Below are 25,023 nucleotides of genomic sequence, written 5' to 3'. Positions count from 1 at the left end.
CCCAAAGCACCCAACCTCTTCAGCCTCACGGACTTTGTGTATTTATTCTGAATCAAAGGGCATCTGATCCAGCTGTTGGCTGCAAAGCTCCTCTTGCTCTGCTGACCTAAATTTGCTTGCTTAACTGAAAGCACCAGACCATACATGTTAACGCTTTTGGGTATCTGTATTCATATCTGCTCCCACTTACCAAGACAAGAAAGTTATTTCCATGAACAGCATCAATTACAAACTCTAAATTAAATAAAAATGCAACGTGAAGTGAGAACTCTTTAGACCCATCTTCATGTCAACATTTCAGGAAGTTTCTTGGTAAATATTTACTGGCAGTAAGTATTTTGAGAAGCATTAAAGTAGACACATTTATAGCATTGCAGTATATTGTAACAGAAAAGGAAAGACAAGGGGTGGGTATGGACCAAACGTACAATTGCAGAAGTTGAGAGGAGCAAAGGAAAGCTACTATCGAAAGCTTTAAATCACCTGCCAATTAGCAATACTTTTTTTTTTTTTTGGGGGGGGGAGGGGGGGGGACAGGGCATGAGTAGAGGCAACAGGGAAAAAACCACCCAACAGAATGATACAGGACAGACTTCCATCCATTACACGTGAGCGGGCTGTAATCGCCGCTGTGCACTGCCCTCGTACTAGGCAACAGGTTTTTGTTGGCAAGTCCCACACAAAGCACAACCCCCCTGCCCAGTGTGGGACACGCACCACGGACAGACTCCAGCACCTGACTCAAGAGTCCTGATCATCCTGACCTTGAGGATGAGGCACTGATTTGAGGGAGGGGAAAAGGAACACGAACGCAGCCAGCCTCCGGCTGAACTGCCGTATGTGCACAACGCAAGTATACAACATCAGGGAGCAAGTGTAACAGCTGGAACTAGGATCTGCAATGCTAGGGGAAGGAAAAAATGTGTGTCTCCCAAAGCAATTCTCTGGCCTCATTTATGGAATATCTCTGTGCAGTGTAACAAATGACATTGTATTTTATGCTTGCTGGAGCCAGGGGTAAGGTGGTGGGATGCAACGCCTGAGGAACAGCTTTGGCTGGAACCAATACAATTGGTTATTGCACTTGTCTTTCTGCCTTAGTCTAACTGCTTTCAGGACTGCAAAGACAGACATAGACAAGTAAATTGTGTTTCAAACAAGTTCCCCTTCGCCGGACACAGCCCAGGGACCTTGGCTTATATGCAGCGGTCACATTTAAAATCAATTCTTTCTCTGCTTGTAGCACACCAGGATAGAGCTAAGTGTCAGGAAGGAAAGAGGGAAAGATTAAAAATACGTGCTCGTGAGCACGATCCTTCAATTTCTAACTCAACACGAGCCACAGGTACTCTATCACAAGCAGCAGCACTGCTGACTCAGTCCACAGGCTACTGACACAAACGTTTTCCAAGGAAGAGTAATTTTCAGTATACCTGAACTATGTAAGCCCATAAATGTCAACAAAATCCCTCCTAATAAATTGAGTCAAATGAAACAACCCACACAGATACACAAACTATTTGTCCAGGTGCTCGAGGAAAAACCTGACATGATGATCAATCCACAGAATTAATGCAATTTGAATGTCAAAACTCATCTATCAGTTTCAGCTATCCAAGAGGAATGTGATGTTTAAATAACCGGCCAAAGCTGAGATAAACATCAAGCAGGTTTTACAAACACCTACCAATCCACCTACACCAGGACCTTTTCTCGTTGTTACTTCTCTCACGGAGCAGTTCATACACTCCCTCCATCCATCATGGAGATAACATCCCTTTAAAATAAACATCACGAACCGTCTTTTTGGGAAGGCTACAGGATCCAAAGAGACTTTTTGTTGTGATCAGATACAGGAACCTTTTCGAGTGGGGAAAAGCAGGAAATCAAATCGCCATCTAATTTCTCTGCAGATTTGCTACAAGGAGGGAGAAGAGAACTGAAATGCCTCGCTGGAAGAAGCTGCTGGAGCTCGGTGCATCTGGTCTTGGAATCCTGAGACTTCAAAAAAACTACAGTCATCACACTTGAACTTTTGAGAAGAATGGACAATCCATGCTAATTTTTCTGGCAAGAAACGGCAATCGCATCCTACGGCGTTAACTTCATGACATCTTTTCACAGGCAAAAGAACGGTAACAATTTTAGATCCGGCTGCCTACAAAACACACGTAAGCACGCAAGCACACAGCGTGGCTTTCATCACAGACGAGCGCTGCTGCAGCTGAACAGGTCCTGTACCGGCAGCGATGGAAAGGAACTGGTCCAGACCATAATGCTTAAAAACACCAGTCTGCATTCACCGGCACGTATTTCAAGTACACAGAGATAGGGATGTTGTCACCTGTTTGCATAAAAAAAGCTTATTGCAAAAACTTTAGGGCGAAGGGAAGGCAGGAGAAAAAGTGGCCTGCTGTTACGTACACCCATGCGTAATTCCTAACGGAAACGCCCCGATGCCATGGAGTCAGGAGCCACGTGTGAGCTCTTTGAACAAGTCTTCTTTTAATTTGATCCTTCACCCTTAAGGGGAAAATTTTGTTTTCCGCAAGATTTATGACTAGCACTTTGGAATGGCAACTTTCTCCTTTAATAAGATCTAATTACCGGTTTTGTGACCCCCGAGTCAAGCATCTCCGAGATCTTCCTGCATTCAAGTAGCTCCTATTGCCTCTTCAACATCATCTCTGTGGCCAGCAACACACTCAGTATGGCCAAGATGCAACTCCGCTTCCCAGGGCAGAAAGCTCTTCAAAAAGAAGCAACTGTGACAAACAAATAGACTTCTAGAAAAATCTCCTTTTCAAGTTTGTTCTGCTGTGCAGTCTGCAACCTCTAGTACGCTGCTATTGAGTTTTGCCCATGAAAATCCCTATTTACTGAGTACCAAGAGCGGCAGTGCCGCCTCAGAGCCAGACTGAGCAGCCCTTGCCCAAGCGCCATGAAGCACAGGGGGTATCACAGCTCTGCTTCTCACTCTGAAGCAGAGACCACCGCAAACTGACACAGTAACGCTCGTCTTGTACTAGTATTTTTACTTTCAGATTTAAGGTGTGTTACTCTTTCTTCACCGCTGCAGCCAGGTTTAAAGGAATTGCTTTGAGAAAGGACACTGCTGATGATTCTGCTGCTACCAGTGTTGGTACCACCTGATGATGTTAGTTAGCATCAGTTCCCATTTACGGGGGGGGGGGGGGGAACAAAAGAAGAAAGAAAAAAAAAGAAAAAAAAAAAAAAAAAAAAAGAGGGGTGGGTGCAATTAACATTCACAGGAACTATTCCCAAAATGTTAACATCGTGGATCTGTAAAATCCAGGTATCGCTGTCCACCACTGCAGCGCATTGCCAAGGCGAGAACCACTCCCTGGCAACACAGAACGCTTCTGCTTTCCTAGCAGAGAACAATTTTGTGCAGAGTTTCTCATTTCTCCAAAGAGGAAGTGGAAAAAGAGATGGAGGCACCAGATTAGAGCTTCATGCTACGTGACCACAGCAGCAAAGATCAGCAATGCCCTCGCCACACGTCCCCAGAAGCAGGGGTGCTGGAAGATGCTCTCCCCTGAAGGCAGCTGCTTGTCCCACCAGCTTCACCATCACACCTCGGGTGAGGAACTTGCATGTGCTTCTGGACGACTGGTTGCACAATCCAAGTGGATCCCCACTGGTGATCCCGTGAGCAGGACTGGCTGCCACAGGGGTTCTGCTCTTCACAGCCAATTTCTGTGAGCTTCCCTGACATCAAGAGTTGAAACCACCCCTGCTGCTCAGCATCCTCAGCGCCAGCTATTTCATCTTCTTGTCACAGGCCTTATTGCGACCTCTGTAATTGCACGGACCTGTTCCCCCTCTTTCTCAGTACATATTTTAGCAAGCGTGCGCACGTGTGAACACTTTCAGCACCTTTCAGCAGCCGGGCACCTCGTGAGGCAGACGACTCCTTCCACCAGCTCTCGCGGAGCAACAGCTCACGCTTCCTGCTGAACTACTCTCCGTGTTTCAGGGAGAACATGCAAGGTTGTGCTAAAAATTACTTACTGTGAGGAGCACATTTATGTTATGAAACATACACTTCAGAAAAATATACTGCAAATTCCAGCAAGTTGTGCACAGCTATTAAATTTCTGGAGGAAAAAAAAATATGCTACAGCCTCTTTTACGGCTCTTGTTGCTTAAAGAGTAAGAATAAAAAATGACAACAGCTCTGAATTGACACCAGAGACTGTGTTTGCTTTGAATGTGTAAGAACTTCTGCGTGATGAAACGGCATCAGGGAATTCCTGCTACCGGTCTGTAACCAAGATGGTACAGAGACGGAAAACGGCTGTGACATGCTGCGGAAGGCGGCGGCCGGGTACCGAGCCCAGAGGAGAGCGGCTCCTCTGCTGCACCGTGCTCCCCCTGAATTGTTAAAATGCTTGGTGTCAGGGTCTCGGGGGCTGCTGGGCGCTGCGGGTGCCCCACATCCCACGGAGCTCTCTGCAGCGGCAACCCTCCAAATCCAGGCGTTCACCGCATTTGTTACAGACAGTGCGCTAACGAGGGCTCCGCGTGCGTGTGCCGTACAGCCTGGCAAGGGCTGGCCAGGCAGCCCGCATCCCACATAACAACTGAATTAAAACATTTCTTTTGACCTGAGGAATAAAAGCCTTTTTTTCTACGATGAAAACCTACGTAAGAGCTTTCGGCCGAAAGGTTTCTCAGCCCACAGTGGTTCCTGACTTCCTGGCGGCCATCGGCGCCCCCTCCCCTCGCGCCCCTGCCCCTGCCAGTAACCACACCAGCGCAGATTTATGATCTGTCACCCGGGTTGGGATTAGATGTCATGCTTGTCTTTCTATTACCCAGATATTGATAGATAAAATTCCACAGTCATACACTACCTGTCCCTTCAAAGGTTACCGTTGGCGGATGCCGAGGATCAATACCGATCTTATCTGTCACTGACTTGGGGGTGGTGCGGGGAGGGGAACACAGCAAACGATGCTCCCTGGAACCAGGCGGGGGGGAATTCAGCATGGCTTGCAGCGTTAGTACGGGGTTTTGCAGCAAAGCCTGTTGTGCTGCAGAACTCAGGTTTTTATTCTACATTACTAACCAAACATTGAGATGGAAAGCAATTTATGACAATTGCCAGAAATCTGGTCTTTCAGAATACAATCGTGTTTCAAGTTAACAGGTTTGGACCATTTGAAGTAAGAATCCTATGAGTCATGCTCCCCACAATGAAGCTTCTCTTGTCTAAAAGCACAATTCTCACGTTCTGCCGCCACGGCTAAGTTGGAAATCTGTATGCCTGTTTTAGAACTATTTTCTTCACCCATTGGGCAGTTCTTAAATAAAAGATGATGCTACTGCTGCTCTTTATTTTATTTATACATATATATACCTATCTGTGTACGGATGCTCAAAGAGTTTAACTCAACTTTCCAGAAGAAAAGCTTTCAAGAAACAGACGCAGCTGATCTCTTGCTTTTATTCTGGAAGTCAACAGTCCACTGCCAAGACAATAAAAGGTCACTTATTAAAAGACTTGGCTTGCTCTCATAAGGTCAGAGGTTTGTCAGAGCATCATCTGAAGGACATTGGTGTGCGCACCAATCCCTGGCAGCCCTACGCAGGAAGATCTTTTTGTGGAAGGGTTTGAAGGAGGGAGGCAGGATGAGGAACTCACCCCCCGAGAGATGGCTGTCAGGGGGACACCAAAAGGAAGAAGCGAGGAAAAGCGTGGAGCAGCAAGAAAAAGCACAGAGAAGGGCAAAGCTGAACGCAGCCTTGGAAGAAATACAAGGCAGGAACCTTTCACTCCTGTTCCTCCTTACACTCAACCATCACTGCAAGCAATCATCCATCAAGGACACCACCTAAAATCCAACACTTCGGTCTCCCTACCACTACTTGGAAGCAGCGTTGGTGAGGGAGAAGTCGTTTGACAACATAAGATGGTCCCAGCAGACTGCTGCCTCCATTCAGCGTGTTTAAATAACGCTCAATTAGGATCAACACTCATTTATTATTAATGTTGCCCTAATACAGAATTCCTTATCTGCATTTTATCTTCCAGCTACATCGCTATCAAGGACACACACACTACCTAGATCTAAGGCAGGGGACCTTTGTTAATCTGGAATTTCAAAATCATGTGGAATTTCCTCTCTCTGTCATAACTTGTTCCTTTAGGAGCTGAAGTCTGATGTGCAGCAGGTTGCTGCAGGTAAGAGGAGGAAGCATTGATGAAATATTCAGTTTCCACAGACAATGAGCACATTAGGTACATTTACATTACTAGAACGACATTCTTCAGCAGCCCCTGCTGCCTTACGCTTGTTTCTGCCCCTGCCATGGGGGCTAACGCCACGGCAGCCTCTGCCAAAACCCTGAGGCGGGGAGGGAAGGACACACGTGTTTGCAGGTTTGTCACCTCCACTGCCACCTCCGTGTTTGCATGATACAGGCTGCCAGCAGCCATATGCTTGTGGCTTAGCAAGGTCACACTCTGACCTGGCAAGCGCTTCTTTGGAGGAAACTCACCCACCTGCTCCCTCTCCACCCTTCCCTGCCGCCAAACCCGTGCGGCCACAGGCGTGCACCAGGCTGCGTGGGGCACCTTCCCTCGGCGCCTCCCCCACGGCCGGCAGCACTTGCAGGGGTACCAGCCACCCCCATCCTTCACCTCCGAGATGCTCTGTCATCTCCAAGCGCTTTGTGCAGATGCCGTCACTACTACAGTCTGCTTCGGTGCCGGCTTACATGCCGCAGCACCTGCTCAAGGCACAACGCCCAGAGCCCCCAGCGCCTGCCGGTACACGACAGAATGACGGGCTCTTCCAGTAACGAGGAAAACTGCTGCAAGTCAGATGATGGGTTTCATTTTACTCTAATGAGCAGATATGTCTTATATCCATACCTGTAACCCGTTTCTTGCAGACTTTTTAACATCCTTTTTTATTTTTTACTGTCAGTAGCAGCTGTCACAACGTGCCGCTTAATAATCTCTTTTAAATCCAAGAAATCTTTATTTCCATAATGCACCCGAGATGAATTTTGATCAACATCAGCCTGATCTCTTTCCTAAAGAATGGATCTCCCTTAACTGCCTGCACACATAAGTTAAAGCCTTTCTGAAATCTTTAGTTCCGCCACTGCAATAGGCAAGAAGTAAATGACAAAATTAATAACAAATGTGCAAACCTGTAGAAAATGTCCTGAAGCACAAGGGGATAATAAATAATAAATTGGAATACAATATTTTTCTTGGGGTATTCTGGCCAATTCCCATTCTTTGGCTAAGACAGCATGCAGTCAGCTTTAAATTACACCACTTTACTTGCCGCATTATACACAGAAGTTATTTTGTAAGCCTTCAATAAAACACCTGCGGAACTTTTATCCAAAGTGTTTACCGTCACATAAAATGAGAAGGTAAAATATTCATCAGTTTGAACAACTGTACATCTACGCCACCCTTCCGTGTACAAACCCGTCAAACACTGAATGCAAAAGGACGAGTTCTCTGTGGATTAGGTTGATTTTATATTTTTATATTCTTTAAAGGGTTCCCCCCCGCCCCGCTACTTCAGATTTTTTAGAGAGCAGAGACAAGTTCTGTCAAAGACAGTTACGCACACACACACCCCACACACACACACACCCAGACGGGTGGTGATGGGGGACATCTCAGCAGTGGCGTTACAACCAACGTGAGAACTCCTTCCAACCTGTACTTCCAAGAAAGCATGAAAAGGCATGCTGTAACAAAAGCCTTTCGCCTAGATCCCTGATCAGACATGATGATGAACGCTAGCCTAAAGGGCAACATATTTGTAAGTTTTAAGTCTCCTGCAACACCAACTGTCCTGATTCATCCCCGCGATAAAGGCAGTTCTGAGAGCTATTTTACCATATTTATTATTTTATAGAAGAGGAAGAAAAACACGTGGAATCGGCCCTCAATCTGCCACCCATCGGATTTATAAATGTTGGTAAAAGACCAGTGCTAATGCCTTTAAACATTAATCTGCTCTCTACAGATTCTGCACGTCCCCTCGCCTTCAGCCTCTGCCTAGTAGTTGTTCCAGGCTAGGGGAAATAAAATGCATTTCTGGATATACTTTTTTTATTCCCCTTCATCTATGGGATTTGCTTTGAGAGAAAGGGCAGCTGCTCCCTAACACATTACTGCCTGCTGTCAGTGCTTTGCCAGCTGAGTGGAAGGCACAAAGCTCTGATCCGGTGTTTATTTTTAAAGATGCAGTTTGCCTGACACATACTCATTCTTCATGCTTGTTTTCAATAGAGAATCTGTGTCTGTTTGCTGGCTAATGGGACAAAGGCAAAGTTGGAAGGAAGGGAAAGGAAATTGTCTACTGCGTGTGAAAATATAAGCTTTTATTTTACTTTAAAATTACCCCCCCTCCATTCTATAAAAAGATTTTATGAAGTGCCTTAGCCCAATACCCCTTACTGTCTGCAGTTACGTATTTATTTTACAGTCTCATTGCTGTAAGTGATGAGACGGAACACGTTTTTGGATGCAGCCCTCATCCCACCTTCCCCACATCAGCGGGTGCAGTTTGCACCCCAAGCTCGGCGGCTGGTGCCCCAGGGTGGGAAGCGGCAGCTTTGTGTTCCCCTTGCCCAGCTTTCCCAAACCAGAGCCCAGCCGAAGCCAAACCGCTCCTCTATTACCAGGCACTTGGTAAATTTGATCACAGATTTCTTGAAGTTGCCATTGCCTTTTAAAAACAGATGACACTTAGGGCTTTGTACAAAGTTGGCCACCTAATTAAAACCTATAGGCCTTTAGGTTTAGATTGTTATTTTTCATGGACTCATAGAACCATTTAAGTTGGAAAAGATGTTTGAGATTATCAAGTCCAACCGTTAACCCAGCGCTGCCAAGCCCACTGCTAACCTGTATCGCCAAGCACCGCATCGACGTGTTCCTTAAACACCCCCGGGGATGGTGACCCCACCACCTCCCTGTCAGCCTGGTCCAATGCTCCACCACCCTGCCAGTGAAGACATCTTCCCTAATATCCAATCTAAACCACAAAAGCAAAACAATAAACACCTCTAACACGCGACACCATTAGGTATAATTAAACAATGGGCAAAGCGTACATCGTGCTATAAACGTCATTTAGTTTAACAGGTAAACTCACCAGCGTTTATCAAAATGCTGCCTGAAGAACGAACAAGACAGCTACAGCTAGTGACTTCAGTTCGCTGCTGGCTTTGAAGCTGCATGCTCCAAGACACAACTGTGGCGAGAAAAGCCTTCGCATTTCGTATCTTCACCTTTTTTGACCGAAATGTTAATTTTGCGCTATGTTCCCACACATGGCAGGGTGGGTGATGGACAGATGCCATGCACTAGCGCTGGGGAAGGGGCTCCCAGTGAAGCCCCAAGTGCAGGGGCAGGATGAGCCACCTCATGCAAAATCCTGACACAGTCCCTCACGCTATCCCCATCGACAGTGTTTCTGCTGGACCAATGCCTGCACAGGCAGCACTGCTCCAGAAACCCATATGAAAAGAGGCAGAAATTATTTACTGGACCTCGACGAGTGCCAGCAAGAACCAGCACATTTTGCTTTTGCTTGTTAGGATCCTGTTTTGTTCTGGCACCTTCTGCTTTCCCATCCTCTCAAGCTACGCACCTGCAGTGCCGAACACAGAGCACGTCTAACACCAAAGCCCATGGCCAGGACCGTGCCACTACCTCCTCCCCAGGGACAGCGTGACATGCGCCCCAGCATCGGGCCACCCACTTGGGTCAAGAGGAGCCGTGGAATGGACACGTAGCCATCCCCACGGGCTTCAGCTGGTGCGGCGCTCCTGCCAGCAACTCCAAGATAAAAGGACATTTTTGCGTCCACTTTCAGGTTAAGGGTGCGTTCGAGCTACTGCAAAAGGGAAGTGAACTATAAAGAAAGGAAGACAAGCAACAGCCGTTACCAGATACCGCTGTGTCTGTTCTATTTTAAAATCTCAACATTTCTTGTTTTCTCCTGAGAAGCATTAAAACATGCGAACTGAGCCCATTAGAAGCAATTTTCAATTTACTGCTCCGCCTTGATATTCACACGGTAAACACCGGCAGGTATCGGCTCCATCAATAAGGATCGCAGGCACCCAGTCGACTGTAAACCGTGTCGAGCTCCCTGACTTCACAGCTTTAGACAGAAGAAAAGGCAAAAACCCCCAGATTTGAAATTAATGTTTCATCATTACCCGTCATTAAAAAATTATGCTGTTGTACAATTTCAGAAGCAGCAAGGAGTGAATGTTGAATGCTCCTGCAAGTATTTATTAATTCTCCCTTTTCTGCAGTTGTGTAAAGGAGCGTTTCCAGGCGGGTGAGGTTCTCCTCCTCCTCCCTCCCGCTGCCCCGATCTGCCCGGCATTACGGCTCTGCCGCAGCAGCCGCATCTCTTCTCTTCGCTCAAACGTCTCCCTCGCACCGTGTTGGCAAGGCAACAGGCATCGCAGGGCTTGGGGAAACTCGCTCCCGCGTCTGCGCCCCGACAGGGGAGAAGGGAAGGACCGCAGCAGCCAAGCAATGCTTCAAATGCCCCAGCATTGTCTCGATTCGCGTTTGTACCGTTCCTGAAAGGCCTGAAGCTATTCCCAGCACGGGGCTGCTGCGATGCTTACAAGGAACGAGCCGGCAACCGTTCACAGCAGCTAAGGGAAACTGCTGGCAGCCCATCCAGGGAACCACAAACACTGGTATTAATCAGGTTTTTGCCAGGACTCGAGCCACTTTGCTCATGCATTTGCCCATGCTGCCGGTCTTAGACAAGCGCCTCTGATGGGATGCTGCGGTGAGCAATGGCCATGAAGCAAAAGCGATATTAGAGACGACCCAAGAACAGCGAGAGCCACGAGGCGCTTGCCATCTCTGGGGAAGAGGAAAACCACCCACAAATCAGTGAAAACCTCCAAGAAACTCGTTCTTCCCCCAGGTCTTTTGCCCTTCTGGTTCGCAAGCAAGTCTTTTCCCCCTCTGATCCCAGTGTTTTCCCATGCTTGTGGGAAGCCCTCGGCTGGCAGTCCCTGCAAGGATTGTCCTAAGTACAGCACAGCCAGGGAGGACACGCGTTGTGCCACTCATTTGCCACATTTCTAAGCTCACAGACCAGGCTTCAGAGATGAAAGGAGTGTGGTTGGTGTCCATTTGTACCCCCTCCCAACAATCCTCCTCTTGCCCACCCTGCAGCACTGAGAATTACCAGCAGATACACGTCCTGTCTGCCAGCCCACTAAACTGCCCTTAAAAAGGAGAGGGAGAGCGTGTGTGTGTGCAGGCTTACAGTGAGTGCTTGCCAGAAGTACAGCCAGGGATCTCGGAAACCCACGCTGTATCCCAGCACCAGTCCTCCAGGTCACCTTGTTTTAGAACCGTGCGCAAATACAGAGAGACCACTCCACTAAAAATCTATCCTCTTAACTGCTTGAAACTGAATTTAAAATGCATGTATGCAGCGCTTCTATCTGTTCGCTATTCTGAATTTCTCCTTTGGCCTTATGATAAAAGAATGCAGGAAATTATAACCAACCTTCCCCCCAGCCCGGAAAAGGGAATTAATTACTGCAAGCAGAAAGCCAGCACTATTCCAATAAACCAATGCAATCCATTCAAGCACCGAAAAGTAAGGAAAACATCCTAGAGGCTTGATACCTTGCTAGCCATTCATATCGTGTACCACCGCGGATATTACGGAACAGCTGTGCCCAGGACTATCACAAAGCCAACATTATCTCTACCATTATTAGAATTAAATAAAGCCTCTTCTTCCCTGCACGCAGCACCGATGTGGCCAGGATTACAAAGCAACCTCACAAAAACCTGCAGTTTTTTGCCGCGCCCAGCTTCGTGGTAGGGTTTACTTCTTTTAGCCAGGATTAGATGATCGCAAGGATTAGCGATGAAGTCGCTTGATGCGACAAGATGCACACATGTGCTCAGTGCCACCTAAAGCTGCCCAGCGCTGCAGGTCAGCTCTCCGAAACACCCTGGAGGAGCCCAGCGCGGGCACAGGAGAGGGATGCTCAGCTGGACGGATTCACCGGTCACGCACACTCAAACACCAGCTTTTCGACCTGGGGTCACGCTGGTCCCCTGCTTCCCCCTCACTGTTGCTCTCCTGCTTCCTCCCTGCAAAGTCCCACCTTCTTTGGCACCAGCCCAGGTAATGCCAGCAGCCAGAAGAATCTGATCAAACTGCTTTTTTGCTGCGGTTTTGGCACAAAACTGCTCTCTGGTGCCGGGACTGCGGAGGAGGCAGGAGCCTCTTTGCACCGCAGGTTTTGCAAACCCCCAGGTTGAACAGTGAGGGCCAGGCGGTGCAAGGCTTGCACCAAGCATTGCTGCTGTGGCAGGGGTCCCCCCCAGGGCGCCTGTGCTGGGGAGGGCAATGCCTAGCAGCCGTTCAAAGGCAGCGAGCAGGCAGTTGGTATATAAATGGCCTCACCTCTTTCTATTTGTAAATGTGGTAGCTGCATTCCAAAATCACAGCCTCTCGGGGTTTATCCTTGTGTTCCTATTGTCAGAGCTAAGCACACCCGGATCGTTCTGCTGACACGTCGCAGGAGAGACACGAGACCTTTCACAGATGTTGCCAACAGCAGCTGAAAATCTACCAGACATTTGCTTAGCATTTCTTGAAAGAACAATTTAAATTATACACATTCTTCACAGTTCTTCTCTCAAACCCCAACAGTTTAAGAGACCTGCTTACTTTTGCCAATTTTTAATGAACTGGAAGACGGGCCCCCTCGTACTGGGTGTGCCAAGGGTAGAACACTGAAAAACAAGACCCATTTTCAAAGGAAGTACTCCGCAATAAATGACTCAGCGGCGCAGCAGGGAAAGTTTAAGCGTTCAGCAGTTGTCTGTTTTATTCAGAGGCTGCACTTGCATCCGAGAGCAAGCAAAACTCCCCCCTTAATCACTGGCATTTGAAAACACTTTATAAAAACTCCTCTCACGTATAGTTAGGTCTGCCAAGAACACCCTTCCCTAAAACCCAGAACCCCTGACCTTTCAGTAACGCTGCTGTCAATGAACTGTATGACGCACCGTACGTTGGAGCTACAAACACTCAGTACGATTCAGTGTGGTTATTTTTCCAGTAAGTCACCAAAATTACAGCCTGGCTCAATCTGGCTTTTAAAAGCCATTTATAAACTTTAAAATAGCTTTTGCTGAAATGCCACTTGGGCAGCTTCTGTACTGAAGGTGCTTTTGTTTCGGGGTTGTTTATATTCCTTTTTTTTTTTTTGTTTTCAACCTGCCAGAGCTGCATATTACCAAAATATTTTTCAGTAAGGTAGGCTGGCTGTTAGCTGGAAGAGTTACATCGGTTTGAAGGTATCATCAATCACTGAATCCTTGCACAGGGTTCCACCTCCGAAGTTACGTTAATAACTCACCCAGACCTGAGCAACAGCATCCTTCTCTCTGCAACAAGTGCAAGGTGCGAGCACAGCTCCTCTCGTCAGCTCGCCTCCTTGGGTTGCTGCTTAAAATTCATTACCGTGGAATAACGATCGCGTGAATGGAATTTATTACACTCGGTTGATGAGATAAAGCACTCTGGTTTTGTGGGAAAACACTTTGACACAGACACCATATGCTTGACACTGAAAATGAGCTAGGTTACTTCAACCAGGAAAATTTCGTTTTCCTACCGCGTATATTTAATTTGGGAGCAGCTCGTCGTCCTGTCACCACCCTGAACGCGGAGATCTAAACAGCGCGCCTGGAAATGGATCAGCGAGCATGTGCTTTTCTCTGGTTGGGGATGAATTATCCTTCGCCTGCTACCCAGAGGCAGCCACGAGCAGCCTTTGCAGGTTGATGAATGGCTTCTTAGTTTGGGTTGTGTTACAAGAACAAAACAAACCATCATGAATCATAAGGTTTTATGGGTATGCTGTTTTGTATAATTTCCTAAAAAAACCCCAAACCCACTGAATTACATTCTGCTCATTAGCAAACCTGCCTGCACAAAGCAAAGGATTTTGAGAGTGCACAGCAAGCCGATTACACAGAGGTAGTGTGAGGGATAGTGGATAATGAGTGAAGTCAAATTCTGTGTTAGTATGCCCAAAGAAACAACAGCATAATCAAATGGGGCTAGGGCATTAGAAAAGCAGGAAATTCAGCTGCCATACTCTGTTTCAATCCAAAACGCAATGTAACGAACTCAGCTTGCCTCTCATTCCACCGGAGGCTGCCAAAGCCATGGGACACAGGTGACGCAGGCCGGGCTGGCCGAGCCACCGGCACCGCCGGCCATGAGCCCATCAGGTCCCTTCACTGCTGCCGGCTCGGGTGTGAGCGGCAATGACCCGCGAGTGGTGGTCCGTGGGGTGGGAAACACTGATCCCCCAAACCTCACAGCAGATATCATCAATGTGAAACTGCCAGCTGGCATTCATTTAACCCTGATTTTGCAGGGGTCTGCGGAGCTACGAGGATGCCCAGCGTTATTAGGGAAGCAGTACTGTTGCTGTATTTCAGACCGAGCCGCAATATACGCTGTACCTGCTGTCTCACTCAAATTCCCAGAGGGATGAGCTTTTCAGGCTGGCTCAGCGACTTTTTTTTTTGTTTTGTCTTCTAAACAAACATCGGCAAAACGTACCCTGATAGGCAAGTTACCTGCACAGACAGAAGCACTCCTGCCTCTGAACAGACCTGGCAATCATTAACTGCAGAAGCCAAAGGGCTTTTTACTCAGATTTCATTTCTTGTTTGGTTCCTACCAAACTCTACAGACGACATTCAGAAGCAAGCTTTAAAATACTTAAGTACAAACCCAGATCATCAACAGGTATGCTAACAGTAAGTGTTGCTTATTTACAAAGTGTATGTTGTAATACGCTTCCTCCTCTGGAAGCATCCTGCTAGCGCACCAGCCACAGGCTTGCATCAGCTTTGCACTTTAGTTCGGGATTATTTGTGACTGGGAGCTCAAGCCCAGTGACCGTGAGCCCACCCAGTCTGCAAAGCTCCTGCGTTACTCCAAGCTGCCAGATTTTCCAGCCAGTCCCCACTGATGGAAACACGAAGGTTTTGGTGCTTCAGGACCGGCGGCCTCCATCCGTGAGCAGCATCCGAGGCACAGCTGACGCGGGGGGCAGCCCGGCCGCAGTTGCCTCATGACTGATGGATGCATCCCAGTGCCTCCTGGCAGGGTGGGAGCTGCTGGTTTTGTGCACGCTAACAAGGGGGACGGGACCTTGGCCATGAGGCATGGAGGGCGGCCACCAGCCTATGTGACGCAGCGCCCATCGCCAGCGTCTGGCCCGCGCTTGTTATCCCAACTGCTGCTCGCCAAAGACCCACTGGGGTGGGAGGCTTGGGGAATAAAAAGCTCGGCCGGAGCAGCTCCTCTGTCCCTTACCATGCCATAACTAATGAGGATGGTGCTAAGACCTTCCCAAGCACCACATGATTGTTTTGCTATAATGAAGACCTGCTCAACTGAGAAAGCGACTTGCAGTACTTCTCTGGTCTGAAAAAAAACGCTCAGCCGTGCTGCATCCCCACCGCCAAAAAATCATTAACAGCGCAAACCCAAAGAGCCGCAGCTTCTCAGTCGTCTCCCCTTGCTAAGTACCACCCTCCCCCCAGGCTGCAGCCCAGGACCAGAGCTAGAGGGAACCTTTCAAATGGTGATCCCAATTAACAAGCCCACATCTATTCACGTCAAAAGGCTTTGCAGCTTTCAAAGAAAGTTTTGCTTTTGTCTTCCCGCTGTTCCCTTCCCAGAGTAAGGGCTCATTACTGATGGAGACCAGTTTTGTAATTGGTTGGGAATGCGGTTCTCGGCACAATACCCCGGAGAGGCTGCTTTATGAGGTCTCCTCATACTACTGAAGAATGCCATGAAAACCCCGAACCCAGATGTCTGGCTCGAAACCAGGGAACTTGGCGGGCCCGAGATTTCCACCGCGCTGCCGCTGTGCTGCCGCAGCGCTGCCAGAGCCCTTATGTAAAGGCGGCATTCACAGACCAACACTGTAAACAAAGTGCATAATCACTACTGCGTCCTGCCAGCCTCCTCGCAGAAAACAAGCCCTTTGGTTTTCGGCAGGAGCCTTCTACCAGCACTGCAGCCTTCCGCAGGTGAGGCTGTGCCATCTCACCGCAGAAGGGAGACCATTCCTCTTAAGGAAGGGTATAGATAATGCACGGGCTCATGCTTCATAACGTCGCTTTGATGTATCAGACCTTGGTGCACCGTTTAGCTGGAGACAACGCTCTGAGCGTTGATCTCCGAATGTATTTTTAACGTTTTCAGATTTCTGCACACAGCCTTTGCCATTCCATAATCAGTACAGAAGCCAGAAAGAAGTTTTGCCCAAGCACAGGTGTGACAGCATCTTCTTTCCCCAGGAGCGAGCAGTCAGAGCATCTCACAATTGGAGAGGGTCAGCAAATGCCCCGCTGAAGGGCAGCTGTCAGTCAGGGGTGACACCCAGATGGAGCCAAAACTGGGGCAGACTGGACAGCATGGCACGGCACGGCATGCCTCCTCCTCCACCGGGGTCAGAGCCGCTGAAGCCAAAGGACAGCCTGGCAGTGGCTCGTCAGGGGAAGCCACTGTGTGTCACAAAAAGGATGGCCACATTCCGGGTAAGCACTTCGCAATCACAGAGATCAGTAATGGCCCATTTCACAAAATGGAGAAACAGGTCAGAAAGTCTTAGAACCATGGCAAGAGAATTACCCGTGCATCAATGTTGGGGGGGGGGGGGGGAGGGGCGCAATCAATGAAACAACAGAGTGGACTTATCCACGTTATCTGCTCGCACGCGGTTTAGAGCAAAGTTTGGATCGAAGCCACACACATCTTCCAGTTTCTGCTTGAACTGGAAGATAAGGGATGACCAAGGGCAGTGAGAGGAGGCGTCACCAGAAAAGCACCTATTTCTCTGCAACAGTTTCTCACCATGCAAGAAACATGCTCCTGCCTGACCGTCCAGGATGGCTGCAGATCATGATACAACCAGCGGAACATACAGCCTAGGAGAGTCCACGGGAATTTAAATACTAAGGGTGTCTACAGTTACATCGCTTCAGTGCCAAAAGCACTCCAGGAACATAAAATAAATGCAGTGAAAGCCTCTTAGTGAGGCTGCCAAGCTCGAAAAGCCAGCTCTCCATTTAACTAAGGGAGCCATATAAGCAGTACCAGGTAGCTTCCCCAGCACGCCCCCACGATGCATCAGCACACCTGAAGAAAATGGAACCACTGTCCACCACAAATAAGAAGATTTTTATTAGTTCAGCACAACTGCTGCTGCTGTTGTTCTTTGCCACTCATGTTGCAGCTTCCCAAAATCCCCGGCTCCTGGGAGTCCCGCTGTGCACCAGAGCTGCAAAGGGGCAGCCTGGGGGGCGCGGATGAGCAGAAAAAACAACGTACAGCTCTGGGTTTGGAAAAAAACCCAAACATCGCCAAAAAACCACCACACAGTAGGACTGCAAGGCTTAGGAAGCTGAAAAAACACACAGATGCCCACAGCAAGGACCAAAGCTGTTGGTCAGCTAGTATGAACCAGCACAACCCATGTAACGCGTGCCGACACGTCACAGCTGCAACACGCATGGGCTCTCCAAGCCACCTCTCACCAGCCTCAAAATGCTCCTCCCCAGCAGCACAGGAGGTAAAAGAGCTTCTCCTGGGTCAGAGTGCAAAGCCAACCTCCCTGAGCCTTCTCCACTGTCCCACCGGGCAGGAGCGCTTCAAGCCTGGCAACGAAACTAAAAAAGGATAAAGTAGAATTACCGGAAAAAAAGAATGTATGGGAAGTCCTCAGGCTGAGGCTGCAAACCACAGGAAATTCATGTTTTTAATCATTTGAAACAAATGTGAACGTTCCTTGTTTGTCAGCTAAGATCCCATCATCGTATCCTTTCCACCCCCAGAGGGGGTTACAAAAAGGAATATTTTCTGGAAGGAACACCCATAGCGTTTGGAAGATAGTCTTTCTATGAGAAAGGAATTGTGGACTGGGCTGCTAAAAGCATCAGTCTGCTTATCAATCTAAGAGCAGCATCTTTAAAGGTCACAAGTGGGAAAAAAAATAAAAAATCAAAGATTCATTCTAATTCCTCACAAACAGGAGCTCGTTTTTCACAAATCCACCCTGCAGTGCTCAGTAACATGACCTTTCACTTACAAAGACAACAGCAGCTTTCTGTCTCTCATGTGTTACCTTCCCTTCTCTTCCATAAATTAAACAGAGTCTCGATACCATCATAACACGCTTTTCCAGCAGTCCCCCTGAAGTTTCCGCAAGCTGTTTCAGTTTTGGTGTTGCTGAGGGTCTTGAGCCCACACAATCATGGGCAAACAGAAAAAAAACAAAACCTGGATGAAAAATGCCAACGCACGAAGTTTGTGGGCACAAAAACCTGACCAGGAACCGCCCAGAGGTTTCACGCAGCACGAGCCAACAGGCACGTGCTTTGACATAAACATGCACTTTTCTGTCTGTTACAGAAGTCCTAGGTGCGAATCCGATCATCATCCCACGTTTGTTAATACGTTACTGGGATCATACAGGCTACTGGGAACGGGAATTTTTCATGCTACCTGGCATATATACGAAGACAACACAAAACGAGAAAACATGACAATGAGCACAAGACCTGTCCTCTTGAAACCTTTCAGTTTCTCAACATCTACAAAAAATATCAAAACTGGAGTAGAGTTGGCAAATACGCGGAGGCGGAGCCGAGTACAGTCTGGAGGACAGAGCTGTTCGTGGAATCCTCATGGGAGCTGGCAGCATGCCTTTTTTTAATCTTAGCCCACTGTAATTACTCCTGACTGCAAAACCCCAACCAGAGGAACCCCAAAAAGCCAGAGTCACTTTCGGCGTGGGGATGCTAACCTGTGTTCCCACCCAAGGAGGCAAAGGAACAGAGTTACTACCTCCTACGACATAGTACACCCACAAACAGGCTTAACGTGATTTGCTTGGAAAGCCACATATTTAATGTAACAGTTACAATTTGGCAGCTAAAAAAGCTGGCAACGCCAATATAGGTTGATCTTACACTTCTGTACTTACTCATAACGATCTCCATTGGTTGCATGATCTTTGCCTACTTGTTTGCACTGCTTCGCCTCTTTTACAGGAGCAGAACAGACGACATTTACCACTGCTGCTTTGCAATTATCTCTTCTTTCAGCTGAAGGTATCTGAAATGTCAGCATGGGATTCCACCCACACCCACTGCTGCCCAACTTCATTTTGGCCAGCAACGCTTGCACGTCTCCACCCTGCTTCGCAGTTTCTCCTGCATGACAGATTAGCTTCAAGAAGAGCTCACGCTGTCCTAGCACCCGTCCTTCAGCATGGAGATGATCAAAGGTGGGCTCCGAGGGACGAGATAACCTTTGCCATCCCCTGGCAAACTTTGTGTTCCAGCTCAGCGTGTAGCAGGCTGGGCAGCGGCACAGCGCCCCAAGCAAAGCTCCGGCTGTGCGTCTTGCATGCTTATAAGGAGGACCGAAGTGAAAAATACCTGTCACACTACCCTGTATGCTCTCCCAGGTGTGCTCTGAATGTTTTGCATGCTTTTTTCCTCTCTGACATGCACTGTCATCACACGACTAATACTGGTGTGATTTGCCAATTTGTAAGGCATCGCAGGAGCAGCACGCAGGGCTGCTGACTTCTGACGACTGCCACAAGCGTGACAACAGCATTTGACTATCAGCCGCAAGGTCAATTGGCTTCCCGTTGGCCAAGTCGGATCCTTCTACCATACAAACCTCCAGAAGGACTCCCTCAGCTTATGTTTTTTAATGTAAACCTTTTGCAAAGCTACAGGAACTTGAGACTTGCTTGAGCGAGCTGACTGCACTTCTGCTGGGTCCCTGCTATGAGAACAGAAGCGCTGCACTGGTGAGAATAAGGAGTTCCCGAGTGCTCCAACAGAGTTACAACAAGTGAATGCGTTTCCCCAGGTCTCTTGCAGTACAGCTGACCTCCATCAGGCATCTCCCACTCAAGGGTCTGTGGTACCTGCGAGCAACAAGGCGAAGGAGCCCACCGGCACGGCCAGGCACCCCTACACCAACAGGCACCTGCCTGAAGCAACCAGAAGACAGACAGACAGACAAACGTTCAGTTCCATGATAAGGAACAAGGTGGCACGAAAGGATCGCTTTGATCCCTTTGCAGGTTGACAGAGCCCTAAGCATATCCGTGGTTGCTTCTGTCTGCTTCTGTCTCTGGTAAATGTTTAATACAAGAAAAGCAGGGCGATGCGTACAAAACCGGCAGAGAAGCTGCTGCGCTCAAGAGCGCTGACTGGCAGGTCGCAGGGCTGGCACAGTCCCGGTCCCTCCCAGTTCTACCAACAAACAGATTCTGCAAAAACATCCCGTATTCCTCCTATTGCCAAAAATGGGAAACTTGTAGCAGCCTTCCCTCGACGATCCTCGCAGGGGAGGGCGGCGAGTGGGTTCTGCTGAGCTATCAGGACCAACACTATTTGAGTGGTTATGAGTGATGTGATTAAAGCTCAAGGCAGCAGGTAAGAGGGCTGTGGGAGGGGAGTAGCTAGCATTTACATCAAGTTTTGCGAGCTCTCAAAAGAGATCTGACAGATGACTACGCTTCCCTCCGCCCCCAGGCTTTTGGAGGCAAGTCACCACTGAGTCAAAGGCTCCGGTCCGAAGTGAGCGTGACCATGCTCAGCTGAGCTGGACCAGCATCATCATCTTTCCCGAGTCATCCAGCAACCTCATCTCGAGAGCCAATTCCGTTCCGTGGGTTCATGAATTATTGATCTCTGCCGCTGTATCAGCAACAGGCAGGCAAAGCAGATCACAGGCAATCCGCACGCCGCAAAAAGGAGAAAGCAACACAGGAAAACTCGGTACGAGCAAAGTGTCTCATTTGACAAATTTCAGTTTAGTTGTGTATTTCCACCAACGCCCTTCATCCATATCGTTATCCCCATTATTTTATATCAGCTCCGTGCTTTTAATTCTAACTTTGTCTGGAAAATATTTCTGAGAACAGTCTTTGTTCACCACCCACCACTGCAAGGCTGTTGCCAGCTCCCATAGTGGTATCGCAGACAGCATGTGCCAGATGAAGAGAATGGCACGTACCTGTCACTCTTTGTAAGAGCAGCTATTTCTGGCTTGGATTTACATGCGCAGCCTTCTGCATATTGCTTGAAATCTCCATTTTATAGAGGAATCTGATGTTACCTGAATGCTGACAGCAAGCGGGCAGCACCAGGGTGTCCATGGCTTGTGTTGGAAAGGGCTAACGACAATGCTCAGCTCACAGCTCATTTCTTCATAGATTTAATTAGCGCAAAAGGCTTTGGTCTTCACACTTGCAAAAAGGTATCTTCCATCTTAAACTAGGGATAATAAGGGCGGTAGAGCTAAACCTCCAATCAATTTAGAGACACCGCAACGCTGAATAAGAACCGATGAGAAACTAAATAAAAATGCTCTTTTGTGCTCAGACCTGTTACGCTCAGACACTGCGATTCTCTTTTGCACTTCAGAGCTCCAGCACAACAGCCTGTCCTGGGGAAGCTTTTTGGACCAGACTTTTTGATGTACCTTCCCGAAACGTGGCTTCGAATGGCTAAATACCACACAGTGAACCGCAACTGCTCACCCACGCCTGTTCAAAGGCGGCAGAGGAACCCATCTACCGCAAACAGCGCAAGGGAAAGGGAAAACAAGCCAAGGGAAAATCTGGGTTTGTATTTCGGCATGTGCAAAGAGCGCAGAAGGGATCAAACCTGGCAAAAATTTAAAATGCTTTAAAGCTACCTCTGTATAGCAGTGGGCAAAATTCCTTGCTGACAGAAAAACACGATTTCAGATCATCTATTTTAAGTGTACGGTAGATGCAAACTAACAGCTTTACTTCTATCCTGCCTAAATTAGGTTACAAATAGGGCAACTAACAACTCAACTGATCTAAGGGAAAAAAGTACCAATTTTGTATCAACAGAAAATAAATTATTGCAGGAAGCTGTACTGGACTCCGACAGAAACAGGAGCACTCACAATAGGATGGTTTTTTTTCCCCTGCCCGAACACATTTTTCCATGCAGAGAAGCATGGTTCACTTGGTTTACATGTGATCGCTTCTTTCTACAGGAGATATTTAACCGAAGAGAGCTGCTTAACAAGATGCCATGTTCAGCACCTGCGAAGTCCCAGCTCTCCTCTCCCCGCACACTGTACCGATGCATCTTTGGGATGCTAATGCAGAGGAGAACAGTCAAGACGCAGATACATGTTAACGTACACAGGAGACGTGCTGATCCAGAGACCCCAGACCCAAGGACAGGAGTGCCTTAGGAGACAACGAAGAGCTCACGCACAAGGAATAAGCTTGCAATTCCTGCTCTGCCTGCTGCAGGAGGCTAACAGACACCCGCAAGGACCAAAGGGCCACGCTGGAACTGTGGCTCATCCCTGGGCTCAGCCACCACTGCAGCAGGGCGCACCGACATGCTGCCTGACTTGGCCCCTGCCAGCCCAGGTGAGGGTCACGTCGAAGGCTCAGCTTTCCCAGGGACTATAATACCGCAAAACGAGAACAGATGACGTTATTTTATGTTTAGGTATCACTTAAAACCTTTCTGACGCTCAGTAAAAGAGTCTGCAGCCCCCAGAGCAAACGCTGAAAGCGCGAACAGCAACAGCTAAGAAAACAGGAGCTCCTTCTGCTGTGTCTCATTGCTCTCCATCACCATTCTCCAGCCACAAAGCCCACCCTCGCCCTTACTGCAATACCAGCTACCACACAGCCCAGGACAGCCTGACTGCAAACTCCTCCTGTTAAAACACCCGGTGACACCCAAACATACCACTGACCTCAAGGCAGCCAGGGCGCCGGTATCTCTGCATGCGGTGTGCGTACGCAGGCCAAGCTCCTGAGGGCCGCGCTGCTCTTGCATTGACCGGAAAACTTTCCTGAGCAAATTTACAGTGAAACCACCAGCTGCCGGGTGGGGAGGCACAGCAGCCCCTGCTAGATGCCTGCCTGCCTGGGGAAGAGCTACACAGCAAAAAGCTGGCTTTGCTTGAAGCAGCCACACCATTATAGATGGTGGAAAAAACAGCCCCCACCCTTGCTAACCACTGACTTACAGCTAAGAACGGCCACAGCTGGCAGCCAGGGAGCTGCGAGGAAAGGTGGCATCTGCTGGGAACGTGAAGGAGCTGTGTGATCACTTCCATGGGTTTCCCTTGGAGAAACAGCGTGGCAGGAGTTACAGAGCTAGCAGAGTTTGTACTCAAAGGAGTCTCCCACCCGCAGGATGCTGTGCAACCCTTTAACGATGGAAAGGGTTAAGATGCATTTTTTTGTCCTACAGCTAAATATTAGTAAAAATACAACCTTGAAAAGGCCAAGATGTCCACGTTACAAAACTAGGAAAAACCCCTCAGAACAGATTCTCACTTTAGAGAGCTTGTCCAACTTTGTGTCCACCCGCGCTCAGTCCCATGGCTGACGTGCTGCCCTGCAGGGCTCCTGTTTCGAGGACCCTGCACACGTGTCACTTGCCAAACCCACCCCCAGCTGCGGCGCTTGGCGCTGTGGGACCTGGGGACACTGATGGCAAGGCAGCCCTGGGACAGCACAGCTGAGCAACGGCACGTGATGCGCTGCCTCGAGGTGCCGGTGTCCCTGACCATGTCCCACCAGCAGTGCTGAGCAAATATAGCAAGAGACCCCAAAGCAAGAGTGACTTGGTGCGGGCACTGCTGCCTCCTCACCCAGGAGTGACCCAGTCCCTTCCCTCGCTTTCCTTACGGGTGCTCATGTTGTCACCAGACATCATCAGCAAAATGGACACCACAGATGTTAAAAAAACCAACCCCAAACCAAACACCCCTTCATATACAAGGCGAGAGATGACATTAGCAGCGCCGGGGCCGTGCAGATGACTGGCTAATACAAGCACTGCAAGTAGAATTTCACATTCCTTCAATTTCCACTTGAGCAAGTGCCTTCAAAAAGTTCCCACCATAGGAAAAGTAATGAATTCTAGTTTTCTTAGTACAGTAATAATTCTTTGCTCCATTTCCACAAGAGCTACTTCTCTTTAGTAACGGCTATAAACTCTGATCCTTACCAGAATTCGCCGGCTCGCCCGCACCAGCTTCATTTCAGGATGAAAGCTGCAAAGGTGAAAAGAGTTTCCCAACTGAAATTGTGAGACCAGCCTCAAAAATAGCATCGCGTTAACTCTGGTAGTCAGTGAAAAGCCTTAAAAGGAATTTACTTTATGTGAACTCTTTGAATCAAATGACTTCACGTTTTATCACCTCGAGTAAGACCGAATAGCAATAGAAAAATCTTTCAAATGCAGTAAAATAAAAGTTCAGAGTGAGATTCTGGATGATTTTTAGTGCTTTTCATTTGAGTCAGATGTTCCAATACCGGAGCTGGAACATCCCTGAAGTAATTGCAAGAGTTTTCCCTCCCTTTTTAAAAAGAAAAGGTGGAAACCCTGCAGTCACGCAAACAGTACAAGGCAGCTTTACACCGAGGACCATTTACTTTCTGTATCTTTAATAGAATTTAACAACAAAAATAACAGTTGTGTCTAAAAGCGCTGTGCCTGCAGGAATCACACGCCAAGTTACGGCAGGGCAACAAGCGATGCCGGCACGGTCCAAGCGCGTTCCTCTCCTGCTGGTGGCGGCACTTTCCGTGTGGGTTTTCCCGTTCCCCACAGAACTGGCTCCCACCTTCCCGAAAAGGCCAAAGGCCACCACCGAGGGGCACCCCTGTCACTCCTCAACTGCTCACAACACGTGTATTTCTTACATTTTACGACACTAGAAACAGTCAGAACCTAGCTGTATGTCTAGAAGGTACTTCTGAAGGCCAGGGACTCTACGATTTTTTTCAAGGAGAACGGTAAGATGTGCTTTTACAACACTCATCTGCACGGATGCAGCAGCCGGCGCGTGGGACAGCCGGTACCGGCAC

At 48.4% G+C, this 25,023-nt stretch overlaps 1 protein-coding gene and 1 long non-coding RNA gene across 11 annotated transcripts in view; one reads left to right on the top strand and one right to left on the bottom strand.

The window, feature by feature from the left end:
• The window catches only part of CADM1 (cell adhesion molecule 1), a 170,357-nt gene that overhangs the window by 58,097 nt on the left and 87,237 nt on the right, over positions 1–25,023 (bottom strand). The gene's annotated exons all lie outside the window — the stretch shown is intronic.
• Positions 14,770–24,425, top strand: LOC129785729 (uncharacterized). The gene is made up of 2 exons (XR_008749881.1): positions 14,770–14,854; positions 20,672–24,425. It is a non-coding gene; the product is annotated as an uncharacterized LOC129785729 (long non-coding RNA).

The sequence above is a fragment of the Falco peregrinus genome, chromosome 15 (assembly GCF_023634155.1).
Source record: "Falco peregrinus isolate bFalPer1 chromosome 15, bFalPer1.pri, whole genome shotgun sequence".
Lineage (NCBI taxonomy): Eukaryota > Metazoa > Chordata > Aves > Falconiformes > Falconidae > Falco > Falco peregrinus.
The sequence above is the reverse complement of the archived record's forward strand: the minus strand, read 5'-3'. Positions and strand labels throughout refer to the sequence as shown.